General features: G+C 50.0%; 1 protein-coding gene across 2 annotated transcripts in view; it reads right to left on the bottom strand.

Annotated features, from left to right (window-relative positions):
- Positions 1–19018, bottom strand: part of TM6SF2 (transmembrane 6 superfamily member 2) — a 61442-nt gene that overhangs the window by 32894 nt on the left and 9530 nt on the right. Inside the window, exon 1 of one of the 2 annotated variants that reach the window (XM_069217381.1) lies at positions 1217–1259. The exons of the other annotated variant lie outside the window; for it this stretch is intronic. The gene's annotated coding sequence lies outside the window, so the exon portion shown is untranslated. Of the gene's footprint in view, positions 1–1216; positions 1260–19018 lie in introns of those variants that run through there. 2 annotated transcript variants of the gene reach the window in all.

Genomic DNA, 19018 nt, shown 5'->3' with positions numbered 1-19018 from the left:
TGGTTTGCCAGCACCTTTGCGTCTCTTGTTGTGTCTCTATGAGCTTTTTTTCTGTTGCAGGAGGGTTGGTCTCTGGCCCCGCCCTTGTTCTCCCTGCGGTTGTCTCTTTCTTGTCGAGAGGTCTGCTTCAGGGTTGGTGCCTGTTGCACCCGCTGGTCCTGTTGGTTAGGCCTTCTCTTGGTTGCTGTTGGTGCCACTGCTCATGCTTGCAAGCTGGTTTTGTCCCACTCTGGTGGGTTCCCTCGGGTGGTGCGCTTGACCTCCCGGGTGTTGGACTTTTTTGGGTCATTCGGGAGCTGTTAGTTTCCTCTTCCCTCTACTCTTCTTCTTCTGTTCATTGGAGCAGGGGGTGAGGTTGCTGTTTCCTGTCTTCAGGGCCGGCCTCCCCTCTTGTGCCGGTTGTCCATGGGGGTTTCTTGGGGGTGGAGGGCCCGGTCAGTCCCCTGGCCCTGGTGTCAGTGGTGCTTCTTGCCTCCGGTGGCATTGTTTCCCTGTTTTCTGCTTTGCTTCCAGGTCATGCTCTGGTTGGTGCTTGCTTGTTCCTGGTTCACTCCTGTGGTCGTGGTTTGGCATTCCCAAGGGGTTGCCTGTAGTGTGCCCATGGCTGCTTTCCTTTCCACTCTGGCTCTGTGGCAGATCTCTGTCTGGTCTTTGTACGGCGTGGGATACGATACTGTGGCCTTCCCTGGCTTCTCGCGGTGACTGTGCATTTTGGTCTGCTGCCTATTGGTTTCTGCTCCTTTGTGTCTCTGGCGGTGGCTGCTATCCCACTTTTCTCCTTTTCCAGGTTCCCTTCGTTGGCCCTCACTTTAGTTGGGCGTCTCGGGGTCCTGCGTGGCTGTGGGCTGGGGTGCCCTTCTTGTCTTTTTTTCTGGCTTTTGTTGGGGCGGCTTCTGGGATTTGGGTTGTCTGTTCCCCTTCTTGTGCCTTGCTGCGTTGCTGGCAGGGCTTTCTTTGCTCCCGTGGTCTGGCACTGTTGCTTACTTTCTGGTTTGCGCTCTGCCTCGGATTCGCCTGGGTTTTCGCAGTAGGGTCTGTTTGATTTCTCCCTCTCTACTTGTTTGGGGTACTGTGTTTGTTCATAGCCCTTCTTGTGGTTTTTTGTTGTATCTGTTCGGTTCTCAGAAGGCCGGCTTTTGCCTGCTTGGGTATTCTCCAATTAGTGATGAATGGGAAGAGGACAGGAGGGACCTGGGGGTAATGTTCTATTACTTACCGGTAATCTTCATTACTCCTGGGCCTGTTGTCCTCGTCCCATTCTTCTGTTGGGGCTTGGTAGTGAAGGCAGAATGCTCGGTAAGTACAGCTTATGTACTACCAAAGGGAGGGGGCGAAGAGGGAGTATCCCAGCATTCCACATGTTCTTTTTTCTGTTGTGGAGATAGTTATCTCCAATTAGTGATGAATCAGACGAGGACAACAGGACCAGGACTAATGAAGATTACTGATAAGTAGTAGATCATTAACTCGCAACAGTCACTTCCTTTTCCTCAACCCTCATTCGCTCTAATTGAGCATGCTCGAGCAATAGTGCACAGGGTTGCTTTCTACCAGGGGTTGAGCCAGATGTTATAACAGAAAAGGCATCGGTGGAACCAATTTATCCAAAGATTTTTTTCCACGGAGCCCAACCAAGGTATAGAAAGGCCCCTGTCATAGGCCAAGCAATCGGCCACTGTACTTCTCGTTAAAGATGCCTCTTCCGTGTGTAAAATAGACAACCACAGAAGGGGTGGGCAGGTGCGGATGTAATCACTCAAATATGTTAAACCTAATTCTTTATGGTTGATAATACTCTTCTCAAAAACCAGTTCTCCCTTTGTAGGGTTAGAGGGTCACCGATAGCCCAGATTCCTGCCCAGTACGTCACATTAGGTACGCACTGGGCGGAATAAATCTGCAACAGCGGTGCAGATTCCCTCCTTCCCCTTGGGGATGGTAAACTAAGGACAGAGCCTACTGTCCTAGAAAACTTGCCCCAATACTGTTTGATATGGAGGGACCATGTACCATCGGAGCTAAAAGTAACCCCCAAGTAGGGAAAGGTATGAGTGCTGGATAAAATGTTCGAACCAACCCTAACTGAAGACACCCTAGCTCATTTCACCCCACAGGACATAATAAAGGACTTAGAAAAACGAGGCACCAAATCAAGATTGGCTATAAATCCCACATAAGAATGAACTAAAATACGTAAGTCTTTAGGAGTGCGTGCTATTAAAACTGCATCGTCCGCATACAGTAAGGCAGGGAGGGGGGCACCACTTATCACTGGCACATCCGGTGTGCTCCTAGTAAGCGCCATGCTAAGATCATTCATATGCAAAACAAACAACAGCAGAGCCAGCACGCATCCTTGACGCACCCCGTGCTCAATATTAATAATATCAGACACTTCCCCTTTGTCACGGAACCTAACCTGTGCCTTTGTGCCAGTATGCAAACAGGCAACTAAATGTACCAGCGCCTGATCCATGCCAACTTAATAAGGACCTGCCAGGCCATCGACAGGTCCATAAAAGCTCAAAGGAGTGAGGATTGCTTCACCACAGTGTATTTCCCAATAATTAGGTGGAGATTTAGGCTGTGCTTTACCGTGCCTTCTTCCCGACGGAATCCACACCGACAGGCATTTAAAATGTGGTTACCATTGAACCATTCCAATATTCAGTTATATAGCACTCTACTGAAGATTTTAGTAGAGATATCAACCAGGGAAATCGGGCAGTAGCATTTTGGTTCCCAGCGATTCCCTTTTTAGGGTCGAGCCTGCGTTGCATGCGTATCGCAGCGAGACGCTTTAGTTATTAGAAAAGGGCTCGGAGCCCTGTCGACGTCACGTCAGTGTGTTTGATTGGTTCGTGGGCTTGCCTAGTAAAATCTGCTTGCTTTCATTAGTGGAAGGCATGCACAGGTCATGCCTTTTCCGGTGGTTAGCCCTCCTCGAGCGCAGCGACCAAGTACAGAAAACATGCGAGGCTCGCTGTTTTCTGTCGGATCGTGGACTACTTTTTCTCTCTTTTCTTAGCGCGATTTCGCTTGGCAGAAGTCTAGCGCTTTACACAGTTAATTTCACTTTTTCGGGTTATGTACATAAAAGCACTTTTGCTGATAGATGAAAAGTCGGGTTAGGAGTTTACAACGCGATCAGCTCTAACATGAGCAAACGCGAGACCCGTTGCATTGCAAATGCTTGTTTAAAAATTAGAACGATAGTCGAGGGTACCCACAAGTCATGGACTAATGAGGGAGACTGGCTACTGTATACATTTGTCAGAGGTGCCCAAAAAGTCATGTCACATTTAATTAAATCAATGGGCGCACCATCGCGTCCCTGCGCCTTACCCCCGCGCTCTCCTGAATAGCCACCATAACTTCCTGCAAGGAAACACGGGGCAAGGATTGGGAATGTCAGAGTATGAATAATCCACCCTCAAGGTCTACAGCAGCATAAATCCTCCCAAAGTGCAACACCCAGTCTGCCTCATTTATACGACAATCAATAGAAGTTCCACCCTGATCTATAGTGGACTAGCCTCTGGAGCTAAAAATCAGAATCGGGGTCTAGATTCTTTGCCAATGCGGCTACTTCCAACATCATTATGGACCATGTGTGCTTGCCTACCCACTAGAGGTTGAAGATTATTACCGGTGTCCTCCTCACCGTGGGCAGCCACTGACAAATCCTTGCTGCCCTTCTCATTCTGTGTAGACAAGGTAGGTGGTGGAGTCACTGCAGCCAGGCAAGAGGCCCCAATACTGGCACCCCCCACTAGATGCACTACAGACGTGTCACATTAGTCATTGGATGACCCTGTGCAGTGGGTGGAGCGGAGTTAAATGAGGCTGTGTTAGAAATGGGGTCTCTAGCTGGCAGTCGGTTTCCACCCTGTCCAAGTAGGGACCCTCACTCTTGTCAGGATAACGGAGATACCCGCTCAGATAACCCCTGCCCACCCCCTTGGTAGCTTGGCACAAGCAGTCAAGCTTATCTCAGAAGCAAAGTGTAAAGCATTTGCACATAACACACAGTAATAAATGAAAACACTACAAAAGGACACCACACCAGTTTTAGAAAAATAGCCAATATTTATCTACATAAGACGAGACCAAATTATAAAAATCCAACACACAGTGTTAAAGATATGAATTTTGCAAGATTTATTGAAAAATACAGTTCCTTGAAGTCGTTAGCTCCACCTGGGGCTATCACGATGTCATGATCAACAAAACCAACAGTTCAGGCCAGCCGCAGCGTTGCAGGCCAGCTACGGTGTCAAAAAGACCCGCTAGCAGTACCTTTGGAATTGTAGGGCGTCGTGATCCTTGCAGTGAGCTCCTGAGAGTGGCATCGCGATGTTGGTGGCAGAGTCTGTGCGGGAGTTGGCGGGCCCTTGAAATCACATGCTTTGCGGATCAAACTCTGGGCTGATGAAGTCAGGAGTGCTGGTGTGGATGGCGTTGTGGCTGCGGTGTGAAGCGGGACAATGCGACGTGCAGTGTCCACATGTCACAGTGCAGGCAGCAGCTCAGTGACGGCGTCCAGCAGCATCAGTGAGACTAGGGCTGCGATGTGAAGTGGGGCAGTGCGACGTGCTGTGTCACCAGATCATGGTGCAGGCAGCTACGTCATTGTTGCTGAAGTGCTGTCATTGGTGGGCCCAAGCAAGCAGTGCGGGACGGGACGGTGGTTTGTGACCCTCATGAGCGGTGTCCACAGGCCACAGTGCAGGCAGGGATGCCGTGTGATGACAATGGAGTCGATGGTGCTGGCGTCAGGGGACCGGGGTTACGATGCAGGTCGGGACGGTGCTTTGTGCTCCTCACGAGCAATGTCCACAGGCCACGGTGCAGGCAGCGGCGCCGGTGTCAGCAGGAACGGTGGCGTCGGGGATGCCCAGGCTGCGGTGTGAACAAGGCAATGCCAGAGTGTGGGGCCCACAGGTCCTGGTGCGAGCAGCAGCTCGAAGTCGTCCGATGACGGCGTCGGTGAGATCAGGGTCACGATTCGAAGCGGGCAGTGTGGCGGTGGCAGGTCACTGTGCAAGCCAGTGGTGTCACAGTGGTTTCTCCTCTTGAACAGCACAAAACACAGTTCCCAGTGCTGCAGGTCGAGGAACTGAAGTCTTTGGTGTCCCTGAGACTTCCAACAGGAGGCAAGCTCTACTCCAAGCCCTTGGAGAACTTGCTCAAGCAGGACACGCAGCAAAGTTCACCCTTTGCACTCCTTTCAGGCAGAAGGAGCAACTGCAGGCCAGTCCAGCAAAGCAACACAGCAAAGGGACAGTACTCCTCCTCCAGCTCGTCTCCTTGACAGAGGTGTCTCTTGGTTCCAGAAAGATTCTAAAAGTCTGAGGTTTTGGGTCTTCTTCTTAAGCCCCTTTCTGCCTTTGAAGTTGCCAAAGTTCAAAGCAAAGTCTCAAGTGTTTGCAAGATCCTTCCTTATCCAGGCCAGGCCCCAGAAACACACCATGGGGTTGGAGACTGTATTGTGTGAGGGCAGGCACAGTCCTTTCAGGTGCGACCACTACTCCCTCCACTCTAGCTCAGATGGCTCATCAGGATATGCAGGCTACAGCCCACCCCCTTTGTGTCACTGTCTAGAGAGGTGCAAAACAGCCCAACTATCAAACTGACCCAGACAGGGAATCCACAAACAGGCAGAGTCACAGAATGGTTTAAGCAAGAAAATGCCTACTTTCTAAAAGTGGCATTTTCAAACTCACAATAAAAAATAAAAACAGCTTCACTAAAAGATGTATTTTTAAATTGTGAGTTCAGAGACCCTAAACTCCATATTTCTATCTGCCCTCAAAGGGAATCTGCACTTTAAAGTTATTTAAAGGCAGCCCCCATGTTAAACTATAAGGGAGATAGTCCTTGCAACAGTGAAAATCGAATTTGGCAGTATTTCACTGTTAGGACATATAAATCACACCAGTACATATCCTACCTTTTACATACACTGCACCCTGCCCATGGGGCTACCTAGGGCATATCCTAGGGATGCCTTACATGTACCAAAAGGGAAGGTTTGGGCCTGGCAAGTGGGTGCACTTGCCAAGTCGGATTAGCAGTTCAAAACTGTACACACACACACACGCACACACACACACACACACAGACACTGCAGTGGTAGGTCTGAGTCATGTTTACACGGCTACTATTGTGGGAGGCACAACCAGTGCTGCAGGCCCACCAGTAGCATTTGATTTACAACCCTAGGCACCTCTAGTGCACTTTACTAGGGACTTACTAGTAAATCAAATATGCCAATCAGGAATAAACCAATGAACAATACAATTTACACAGAGAGCATATGCACTTTAACACTGATAAGCAGTGGTAAAGTGCCCAGAATCCTAACGCCAACAAAAAATAGTCAGAAAAATTCGGAGGAAGGAGGCAAAAAGATTGGGGAGGACCCTGCAAAAAGGGCCCGGTGCAACAGGTTGTTGTTAAGTTTTCAATAGACTCTAGCTGATTAAATATTGTTTTCAAATTACCTTCCAAGACAGCCGAAATCCTGCCACAATGTTCTCCTCAACATTAGCGTTTACTGTTGAGGGTGTACTCAAAGCCTTCTTGACCACCAAATGATTATGTTGAACCCTTCCCCCTCATATTCAAATACTTTGTTTTTCCGCTTTGTTGCGGGCTGAGCAGGGGGAGAGCGGCTATTACACCTCATGGACACTGAAGTAGCTCTGGAGGTTGTTGCTTTACTTGGTGATCCAAACAGGGTTGGGGACTCTTGTTAAAGTGCTGTGCCCCATCCACTCCCAGCGAAGCTCACTTCCCTAGAGTCATTCCTTTCATTAAGAACAATGCTGCTCCCCTGTCCAAGAGATAGCCTGTGCTGGGTTAGAGAGATTTCATTGGATACCCCCCCAATCGCCCGCTCCAGCATGGTGTCGATGCCAGTGGTTTTATGTGAGGCTTTTGGCAATGAAGCGAAACATCCAGTTAACTTATGTTTACCCATTTTAATTAGGGGTGTAGACAGGAAGGAGACTCATGAAATCTTCCGTAGTTTGATCGAACATCTCAGAGAGGTGACCGAGACCAGCCTTGCAGTCCGCAGAAAGGGCCCGCTCTTGGCCCGGTCGCGTCCCACTCCGCTGGTGAAAGAAGCCTTTTTTAGAGCCTTTTGCGGTTCAACGGAGGTGCGGGAAGCCCCTCCTCCGCACACCGGTCCTCAGGCTGCAAGCCGGCAGATGCAGGGTGGGATATGGGTTCCCCCACAAGAGTCCAGGTGTTCATATTACAGCAACACTTGAAAGCCTGAGTTTCTAAATATGTATCCATGCACATACGTGTGAAACTTTATATACTACTATTTTATCTCTATTATTTTCCATTTACATGTATACCTTTTTGTGTAAGTATATATCTATACATTAATCCAACTGTAGATAAAAGAAGAAAACTCAGCAACTCACTCCAATTCACTACTTTGTCTCATCCTATACCTTTCACTATATTCTACCTCCATTCTCTGACTCATCACAAACCTCATCCTACTACTAAGATCTCCCAAATAACACTTCCTAGTCTCATACCTCGTCTATCCCTCCTTTATCTTATTCAATCCAACTAACAGACTTGCATGTCCACCGCTCCAATTAACAATGTACGTTTCCTATACTAATCCACCTTGGGTTCAGAAGTAGAGTGCTACTCTCGGAAAAGCGCTTCAATGCCTCGTCAGGTTAGTGAGCGCTATAGAAATACAATTATTTTTAAACTCATGTGCATTGTCTACAGTTTACTGGATGCTGGGCGTTCTGTCATGGCCACCATGCAATGGAACTTCTATGCTCATCTGTAGGCCACAGAGCAGGGACTGCTTTTCTGTAAAGCTTTGAAAACCTGGCTTTCATCCAGTCCACTCGTCTCCTCTGCATAAGTTTGAGTTTCTGTTTCTCTGAATCTTAACTGCCAGAAAACATAAGGTTTCCTGGCACTGAAGATTCAGAGAAACAGAAAAGACTGGGAAAAAACCCAGTGAAATTCACACACACACACACACACAAAAAAAAAAAAAAAAAAAACGAAAAAAGCTGAAAACAGGAAAACTTGCATCTATATAATCATGTGCTTTACAAAACCTAAACATAACATTTCAGTTTGTGGAAGTGAGGGACAACTGTTTTTTTTGTCGTTGTTTTGGCGTTCTAGGTGTTCGTGAGCTTGTTTGAATAAGTCAGTCCTAGTGGTTTGCTCAAAGTCAGTTGGGGTGATTAATTGTTGCCCTGATGCAGGTGGAAAGTCAATTCAGGGGGGTGGGGTCGACAGACCGAAAGCCCTTTTTGTCAGGGTCACGGGTCAATCAGTATTTGGTATGTCGCTCTATGGAGCCAACAGAAAAGGTTGCAGTGTAAAGGTCTGGGTCATGTTGGGTGGGAGTACACACAAGCAGGCTGCTGCCCGGTGGTTGGTGGGCAGCAGTGCTGAACTATCAGTATACGGTGTGTATCACAGACGTCCCAACAACTGTTCCATCCAGATGGGCACTCGAATAATTCCCATGGCTTCTCCAAGAACCCAGGGCACTCTCCGTACACCAGGAAGTTACACAATCTTTGGGACCACGATATAGCTTGGCACAGAAATCACTCTCAATAAGCTTAAATGTTCAGTCTAAGCTATAGGTTTAACAATGCATAGATTTTTATTTGCGTATAGGAAGTGTAGTGTGGTGACCGGTGCTCACACCCAGTGAGCTGGCCCTCGAAGATTTGCAATGGCGGCCAAATAAGTCCATTAAGATTCCAGCTGGAGGCCAGTGAAGAGATGGAAGCAGTCAGTATAGGTTTTTTTTACACAGGTCCAGGCCCCAGGAGGTGCTAAAGGGTGGGTGCGAGGCCAGAAGCAGCAGGCTCAACCACCAGGCTTATCAATCAAGCAAGGAATTTGTAAAGCGCACTACTCACCTATGAGGGTCTCTAGGCACCGAGGTGGGGGAGGGTGGCTGCTACTGCTCGAACAGCCAGGTCTTGAGAAGTCTCCTGAAGGTAAGGAGGTCTTTGGTCCAACGCAGGTGGGTGGGAAGAGTGTTCCATGTCTTGGCGACGAGGTGCGATAATAATCTGCCGCCGGTTGTAGTTCTGCGGATGCGTGGGATGGTTGCAAGGTCGGCGGAGCGGAGTGTAGAAGGAGAGTCGTCTGTTGAGGTATTCTGGTCGGGTGTTGTGCAGTGCTTTGTGAGCGTGGGTGAGGAGTTTGAAGGGGATTCTCATGTTGATGGGGAGCCAGTGAAGGTATCTCAGATGGCCTGTGATGTGGCAGTGGCGGGGGATGTCCAGGATGAAGCGTGCGGAGGCACTCTAGATGTGTTCCAGCCTCTTCTGGAGTTTGGCCGTGGCTCCTGCGTAGAGGGCATTGTCATAGTCCAGTTTGATGCTTATGAGGGCTTGGGTGACTGTTCTTCTGGTTTCGGTGGGTATCCATTTGTAGATCTTTCGGAGCATACGGAGGGTGTTGAAGCAGGAGGAGGAGGAGGAGGAGATGGAGTTGACTTGCTGGGTCATGGATAATGAGGAGTCCAAGATGAATCCTAGTTTGCGTATGTGGGAGTCGGAGCAGATGCGAGAGTGGCAGGCCACCAGGAGTCATCCCATGCGGAGGGGGTGGAGCTGAAGATGAGAACTTCTGTTTTGTCAGAATTGAGTTTGAGGCAGCTGTTTTTAATCCATTTGGCGATGGCCTTCATTCCTTCGTGGAGGTTGGTCTTGGGGGAGTCCTTAGTGAGGATAGGATCAGTTAGGTGTCGTCGGCGTATGAGATGATGTTGAGATTGTGGGATCGGGCGAGGTTAGCGAGCGGGGCCATGTACATGTTGAAGAGGGCTGGGCTGAGGGACGAACCTTGGGGTACACCGCAGATGATTTTGGTGGCTTCGGAGCGGAATGGGGAGGCGGACTCTCTGGGTTCTGCCGATGAGAAAAGAGGTGACCCAGTCCAGGGCTCTGTCGCGGATTCCTGCATTGCTGTAGAGGTGTGGGTAGGGTGTGGTGGCAGACAGTGCCGAACGCAGCAGAGAGGTCCAGAAGGATGAGGGCCATGGTTTCGCCGTTGTCTAGTATGGTTCTGATGTTGTCAGGGGCAGCGATGAGGGACGTTTCGGTACTGTGGTTGCTTCGGAATCCAGATTGGGAAGGGTCCAGGGTGCCGTTCTCCTCGAGGAAGCAGGTTAGTTGTCCATTGACAGCCTTCTCGATTACTTTTGCCGGAAAGGGGAGCAGGGAGATAGGCCAGAAATTCTTGCGGTCCTTTGGGTCCGCCCTGGGTTTTTTGAGGAGGGCGTTTATCTCTGCGTCTTTCTAGCTCTCCAGGAAGGTGGTGAACTCGAAGGAGCTGTTGATGATCTTCCGTAGTTGGGGTGCGATGATGGAGCTTGCTTTATTGAGGATGTGGTAAGGGCAGGGGTCAGATGGAGAGCCGGACTGGATGGTGTTCATGATTTCAATGGTGGTGTTGTCGTTGATGGGGGTCCAGGAGAGCAGGAGGCTGGTCAGTGGTGAGTCTGTAGTGTTTGTGGTTGCCGGGGGGGGGGGTCTGAGTGCTGAAGCTGTCGCGGATATGTGAAATCTTGCGGTGGAAGTAGGAGGCTAGGGAGTCGCAGAAGTGTTGAGATGGTGGGATGTTGTTGGCGTGCAAGCTGGGGTTGGAGAGTTCCTTCATGATATTGAAGAGCTCCTTGTGGCTGTGTGCGTGGTTGTTGATTTGGTCTTTGGAGGCGGTTCTCTTGGCTGTTCGGATGAGTTGGTGGTGTCTGCGGATGGTGTTTTTGAAAGCAGTGTGGTTGTCCAGTGTCTGATCTTGGTGCCACTTCTTTTCGAGTCTTAGGGAGGTTTGCTTAGATTTGTGGAGGTCTACGGTAATCCAGAAGGCCTTTCTGTCGGTGCGTCTGTTGGAAGGATACTTGATCGGGGCGAGAGTGTTGGCACAAGTGTCGATCCATTGCCTGAAGTTGCGGGCAGCTGTGTCCGTGTCAGTGGTGTCGATGGGCTGGTTCCGGGAGAGGGTCGTCGGATGGACGGACAAGCGCTCAGAAGCCTGTCGTGGCGCGCAGCTAAAGTAACCCCTAGCGATGGTGCCCACGCCACTATGTCCTGGTTTCTCAGGGGGTAGAGGGGGGCCTGGCTCAAACCAGGTGCCTCTGGGACTTCGAGAGTATGGCCAGGCCAGGCCCAGCCTCACTCTGCATCTTCCTGGCACACGGACCCTATGTGGTCTCCAGCTCTTCCCAGTGGGCCCTCAGGGTTTCTTAACAATGGATGAAAAGAGCGCACAGCCTGGTGCGCTTACCCGAACATTTCAAGGAAGTCTTGTACAAAACTGATGCATATACAAAATTATTGGGGTCCAGCAGATGGCATTAATGCTTTTATTTTTAATGTGTATGGCTGTGCCACGGGCCCCTGCGTCGCACCACTACGGAGGTTTATATACAACTAACCCTGTTCTTATTCTATACAGTTTATTTACAGGAAAGGATTAATATTTTGTTTGATTTATTTTTCTTTAAAAAAATTTAGTCAGGAGAGCGGACCTGGGCGTTCATCTTCTAGAACGAAAACCTCAGAGACAGTAAAGAAGCTGGTTTAAGGGTGCCTAATGAACGAAGCAGACGGATGCATAACAAAGGCTGCAAAAAGATTATTTTTTCACGGCTTCTCTATCTGTACTGGGGAAGACAACAGGGTCTTTGGAAAGTTTGATGAACACCCCGATTGGTTTATTTATACATCTATTTTTTACCACAGTCCGGGTCTTTTCTGTGATTCACAAACAGACATTCTAGGATTCATATGACAATTTATTTGCAGGCTTGGCTGTGTCTTGGCTCGAAGAGCCGATCGGCAACCTGGCTCGGCTCTTCCCTCACATTTTCAGAACTGCACCCTCTACCTAGTGCAGAAACGTCCTGGAGTCTCTCCTGCACCTCTGACCCAAACCAGAGATGCTGATCAGTGGCGTAACAAAGGCCCCGCAGTGTGGGGGTGCTAGCTCCAGGAGGTCCCCCCCAACACAGTGCTCTGACATGAGAGCTTCTGAGTGAGATTGGAAGGGGGGGGGCACTATATACTTTTCAGGGGAGGGCTCAAGGTTCTTTACTTCACTGATGTGTGGAGTGTCGCAACTGGAGCTCCCGATGCTGCCATCCTGGACTTACCCACGGGGGTGTTCCTGAAAGAATCCCCTGCGTTCCACAGGCCCCGTGGGACACTCAATAAAGGTGTAGGAAAAAGGCGGAGTGGGAGAAGCGACCTGGCTTCTGAATACACATAACAAACTCACTGTGTCTCAGAGTACATTTATTTCAGCGCGCATATGACAGAGCGCTCGCGTGCCGTCTGCAGCGCCCCACGATGCTATACTAGGGACCCCCCGCTGTGCCTCCAATGTCCCGCCCCGGCCGTCACACAAGCGTAACTTGGTTCAGTGACGGCCCGTGGTATGGCCTGCCAGCCCGGCACACTGCACAGCTGATGCGCACCGGCAACTCAGCAGCCCCATGCTACTGCAACGCGACGGAGGACCGGCCCTGCCTGCCAGGAGCACATGAAGCAAGGAGTCTGCAGTCGGGAAGCCTGAAGGACAGACCCCTCACACCGTGCTGCCACCCCCTCACCCCTCACGCCAGTGGCCCTGGCTGCACACAGCAGTCTTTATGAACCCTGGAGGGCACAAAGACTGAACTGAAAAAAAAAGAAACATATATATAGTACATAAGAGCCACAACATCAGGTGCACACCAAGAGGCAGGCTGGCCATGAGATACCCCTACAAAGCAGCCTAGCCACCCCACCTGTGCATGCACAACACTCTCTGCACCAGTGCTGCATAACCCACACGGCCCATACGCACGTACGTGGACCCCAGAGAGCAACACAATCCGGGCACACGGACGTCAAACCATAATGGCCACCATAACAGCACTTGGACCGTTCCTGATAGAAGGTGCATCATCAGCTCAAGCATCAAAGTGGAAAGATTGGGTGGAGAGGGTCCTGCTCTTCGAGGCCACAAAAGTAGGAAATGCTCAGAAGCGGGCAATGATTCTCCACTAGGGTGGGAAAGACATTCATCGAATATCTATGATGGTCAATGAAGCCACACTGAAAACTCACCTCACACTGATCGCCACCCTTAATGCCCATTTTGAGCCCATGACGAACACGGTCTACGAGAGGTTCGTGTTCTGCCAAGCGTGGCAGCAATCAGAAGAGTCGATAGACACTTTCTACAGGAGGCAAAAAAAGTTGGCAAGCATGTGTCGATTCACTGACGAAACCGAAGAAATCAGAAGCCAAATCACACAAAGGTGTAAGTCAGCTAAAAACTGCAAGAAAGAATTCTGGAAGAATCAGGAAGGTCGCTAGCTGACATACTAACGATGGGAACGAACGAAAGAACTGTCCAAAGCTCGGCTGCCCCACATGGAAGCAGTGCTGCATGGACCAATAAAGGTGGAGCCAGTAAATACTGTCAACTCAACGTCCAGCAAGCCGACACCCAAGAAGAACAACGACCCCCCCCAGGACATGTGGCTACTGCGGACGGCCCACTCACTGGCCTACAGAGTGCCTGGCGAGAGGAATTAAGTGCGCCAGCTGTGGAAAGTTGAACCATTTCCTGAAGGTTTGCCGGTCGACAAAAACCCGCACTCCAAGACAGACTGTCAACACTGCTTTCGAAGCACAGTCACATCATAGCAACATGGACGATGATGACGAGATAGAACACTCCATTTTCGCCATTGGCACCACTCTCAACAACGCACACTAGCTGCCAAAGTGCAACATCCAGGTGGGAGAGCACAGCACCACAGCAGTGGTGGACACCGGTGCCTCCATAAACATAATGTCCACTGACACCTACTAAGAAATGGAACCACGACCTGCTTTGACCCCCACCTCAGTTAGGGTGTTTGCATATGGACAATCTAATCCACTGGCCCTGCGAGCAAGGTTCAAGACAACGCTCCAATATGGCCCACAAGCCATTGAACATCAGGTGTATGTGGCAGAGGATGGCCATGGGATGTTACAGGGATGCAGAGCAGCCGAATCGCTAGACATCGTGACATTCGCATTCGGAGTCCACGAATAGACGATAAATGAGATGCTACAATGTCTTCAATGGCATTGGCCGCCTAAAAGACAGATCAAACTACATAGTGACAAGACCGTCCAGCCGGTGGCCCTCCAACACTGCTGCATTGCGTTCCATCTAAGACTGCAGGTAGAGAAAGAGCTCAACAAATTGGAAGCCGCAGGCATCATAGAGAAGGTAGCAGGGCCCACACCATGGGTGTCGCCCATTGTAGTTGCCAAAAATCCCCAAAAGCCCAGCGAAGTATGCATCTGTGTCGACATGAGGCTACCCAACACCGCCATCAAGAGGGAACAGCACCTCACCCCCAACATAGACAACTTGATTGGGGAGCTGAGCTGAGCCGAGATCCGTGGTTCTCCGGTCAGGATACCACCAATTGGTACTAGTGAAAGAGGCACAGTACATCACCACATTCTCGACGCATGTGGGGTTGAGGAGTTACCGCAGGCTGAACTTTGGGATATTCAGCAACATGGAAGTCTTCCAGAACACGATTCACGAGCGCTTTGCCGATCTCACAGGTGTTATGAACATCAGTGACGACATACTTGTCCACGCCCGGACCGTGCCAGAACACCACTCCTGCCTGAAGCACATTCTCCAACAGATACTAGAATCAGGCCTCACGCTACACCGCAGCAAATGAGAGTTCCTAAAAGAGAGAATACAATTCTTCCGGTACGTCTTCTCTGCAGCCACGATTGCCCCCGATCCCACTGAAGTTCAAGAAATCAAGGATGCACCCCCTCCAAGAACAGTGACTGAAGCCCACAGCTTCCTGGGGATGGTCAACTACTGCGGGAGATTCATCAAGGACCTCACACTAGTAACTCAACCCCTACACAACCTCACCAAATCGGCTGTATCCTGGACATAGGGACCTGAGCATGAAGCTGGTTTTCAAGCCACCAAGGATACTCTGTCTGCAGATACCACCCTCAGATACTTTGACCCCCACAAGGACACCACCATAGCAGTCAATTCTGATCCAAAGGGACTAGGGGCGGTGTTGCTCCAGCACCAAAGCAAAGCAGAATGGACTCCTGTTGCATATGCTAGCAGGTCCCTCACCTCAACTGAGCAGCGGTACTCGCAGATCGAAAAAGGCAATAGCAATCCACTGGGGGTGCAAGCATTTTTACCTGTACGTGTATGGAAACCCCTTCATAGTTGCGACACATCGCAAACCCTTGATACCCCTCTTCTGGGGGACTGCATCAAAACCACCCCAGTGGATAGATACGTTGATGCTCCAACTGCGGGAGTACAAGTGTCAAATTAAATATCACCCTGGGTCTCACAACCCTGCAGATTACTTATCTAGGCATCCCGGGGCCACACAGGAAGAAGAAAAGGGAGCCAGCAATACAGAAGAGTACGTGAGATGAGTCACTGAGAGATCAAGGCCTCTCCCTATATCGACCGAGACCATTTGCCAGGCCACGTAAGACGATGAGCGCCTGCAAAAAGCTCTAAAGGCCGTGCAGACCAACCAGTGGCACCTCAAAGAAACAGTGGTCGCAGCTCGAACCCAACGCTAGGCATGTCATGGAGAGTCTGTATAACATCCAGGAAGAGCTAACGGCCGACCCAGTGGGGTGTTTGCTCCGGGGGCAACGTTTTGTCATCCTTTCGAGCCTCGCCAACCAAGTCATTGAACACGCCCATGCTGGACACCAAGGCATGGTGAAAACTAAGAGCCGTCTGAGAACAAAGGTGTGGTTCCCCTTAATGAATGAGAAAGTAGAATCACTCGTGAGGACCTGTGAGTGTTGCCAAGCAGCAGGGAATTCCAGCCCGCCTGCTCCCATAGAAACTGAAAAGGGCCCCCGACAGCCATGAGAGTCAAACAGCCTAGACTTCGGGAGCCTCCCGGAATGGCCACCACATTTGGTGCTTACCGACGACTACTCCAAGTTCTCAGAAGTGGAGATTCTACAGTCGTTGATGGCCCGAGAGGTGGCCGCCAAGATGGAAAAAAATAATAGCCACGCGTGGCCTCATGAAAGAGATGAAAATGGACCCCCTTTTCAGAGCCAGGAGGTTGCATCGTACCTGACGTCGATGGGGATTGTTCAGAAGAAGATAACCCCAATGGCTTCAAGCCAACGGCAAGGTTGAGCAATTAATGCAAACCCTTAATAAAGTCATACAGTTTCCAACGGCCCGTCAACAACCCCCAGAACTGGCCGTCTACTCATTTCTCTGAAACCATAGATTCACACCCCACGCCACGACCGGGAGTGCTCCAGGCCATCTGTTAATGAGGTGAGTGATTATCTTACCTGGACCCCTAATCCTGTTGATGATGACAAGACTTATGAGAAGTGAAAATTGGCCAAGGAGTGGGCAAGTTGGAAACGAAGAACCAAGACTTCACACATCAGGGTTGGTGATCTGGTCCTCATGAAGGATCGAACCCCGAGAAGCAAGTTACGCCTACCATTCGATCACCGTACCTGGCTAATAGTGAGATGCCGTGGTATGCTTGTCGTGGCTCAACAGGGCGAAGAGGAAATCACCAGAAACGGATCTGTCTTTAGGGCGATATCATACGGCAGATGCTTCTCCTGTGGCAGAGACCATGGAGGAAACGGTCCCTGAGAACTTGTCCGCCTCTATAGCAATTTCTCCAACTTTTCCCTCTCAGACCAACAGCTGTAGTCCAAGAGACACTAAAAACTCATTACCTAACCTTCTTTCAGGAGGGCCATCGACGATACCCCCTCCACCACCATCAGACCGTGCCACCTGCACAAGGTACTCTTAGAGACAAAATCCCAACCCTTCTTCCAGACTGGCAGACTACGCCCCTTGAGGTTCCGATGCTCTCCTGCTTACCCCCCCCTTGATCAGTCTCATCACGCTGGGACATCCTTATGTTCATTATTGTTATGCTTTTGTTTAAATTGAAGGAGAAATGTAGTGTCGCAGCCCAGTGACTCAACTGGAGCTCCAGACGCTATCATCCTGGACTTACCCAAGAGGGTGTTCCTGAAAGACTCCCCCCGAGTTCAACAGGGCCCGAGGGACACTCCAGGGTCACATGGGATAACCAATAAAGGCGCAGGAAAAATGCGCAGCAGGGAGTAGGAGGAGTGCCCGGCCTCCTGAATACACATAACAAACTCACTGTGTATCAGTGTACATTTATTTCAGAGCGCTTGCGTGCTGACTGCAGCGCCTCGCGGCACTACAATGCAGACAGAGAAACCCAGAGAAAGTAGAGGTGAAAAGGGAATGTGAGGCTGCCCCTTCAGATGTGGAGAAACAGCACAAGAGAGGGGCAGAGAGAGGGCACTGGAAGATAAGAAACAGATCAATGGCCCGAGGTTGAAGGAGTTATGCACAAGATGCTCTCAGCCGCAAGGTGTCCACAGCTGCTACAAGCCTTCCTCATCGTCAGGGACATCTTAAGAATTTGCGGTCCTGAGTCAAAGGTATTCTGGGGACTCTTTGGACAGGTGACTGACAATGCACAGGCACACTCGTCCAAATTCTTAATTTCTTTACATCTAATTTTCAGAAATTGTGAACTGTGTTTTCAATATTGTATCACAGCAGCAGCTCACTAATATTATTGCAAATAATCTCTGTGGCACTCTCCAATTTCTCACACGCGAGGTCCACTTTTGATCTAAAAAGAACGTTTTTTATGCATGAATCCTAAACACACCATGTCTCTGTAAAATGCCTTTAATAGACTCACACATCACCCACCTTAAAAAAAACTGAAATAAAAGGGGTACCTTTAAACAATCAGTTTAAGAATTATTCAATGTCATCAAGGCTAGACTCTGCAGAACAGAGCTGGCTCTACCAGGGCACCCCTGAAAGGCTGGGGCCCTGGGCCAGAGCCCACTTTGCCCATGTTTAAACGCCTCCGCTCATCCTCGCTGTGCAACCACGCAAGCGAGGCCTAAGGTGGTGTCAGGGTGTGGGCCTGCGAGCTGTGGCACAGAAGGACAGCAGCTCCACAGAGGCCCATCTCCTCAGGGGATCAGGAGCTCTCCAGCTGCACGAGGGCCTCCAAGGATACAGGGCTGCAGGAAGGATGTTGCACTCAGGGTGTATGAAGCTGTAAAGGGCCACTTGGGAACTATTGGGATTTGGACTATTTTGGCTGATTCGCAGTCACTGGCGCTCAAACCCAATGAACTGATGCCCGTGCACCTACATCAATGGAGGCAGCAGGAGAGAGGAAGCAAGCAAGTCTCACTGCACTTGAAACTTTGCAGCATCCTCTTTAGAACCTTTAGTTTACCAGGCACTAAACAAGGCCCACATTATACACCAGAGAGGACTTACAGAGGCTGCAAGGGCTTCCGGCCGCCCATGTCCACTTCATGGAATACCAACTCCTCAGACCCTCTGGGGATTCAAACTGCACCGCTCAGGCACATAACTTCGATTGAGAAGTTTGCATTCAGGTTTGACTCCAGTAGACTGCAGGCCCTTCTTTTGTTCGTGCTCTTACTCAATTCTAGTGCTATAGTTCTTCTGTATGCACATAAGGCTGGGAGTAGACAACACAGGGCTACTCTAGAATTGGGCAGACAGGGAACTCGACACCAAAGTGACAGTCCACATATCTAGAGACGGATGGGGCGTCATGGTCCCGATGGCAGTATCCCTACTGGTTCCACCATCGGAAACCCTTCACCCATGGCCTGACGGAGATGGAAGCATCAGTGTAGGAACCTGCGCCCTACTTAGAGCGAACGGTCTGATGTACTATATTCTGTTTAGGCAAACCAGCAAAACTCTCGCGGTTCCAAACAGATTTTTTTTTTTTATATTAAATAAAATAAATTACCGCCACACACAGAGAAAACTCACACGGCGTCATGGTCATTTATGGGGTTTTTTTTCCCCCCAAAAACAAAACACC

Source organism: Pleurodeles waltl, chromosome 12, assembly GCF_031143425.1.
Source record: "Pleurodeles waltl isolate 20211129_DDA chromosome 12, aPleWal1.hap1.20221129, whole genome shotgun sequence".
In the NCBI taxonomy this organism is placed as follows: Eukaryota; Metazoa; Chordata; class Amphibia; order Caudata; family Salamandridae; genus Pleurodeles; species Pleurodeles waltl.
This window is presented reverse-complemented; position numbering and strand designations above follow the sequence as displayed.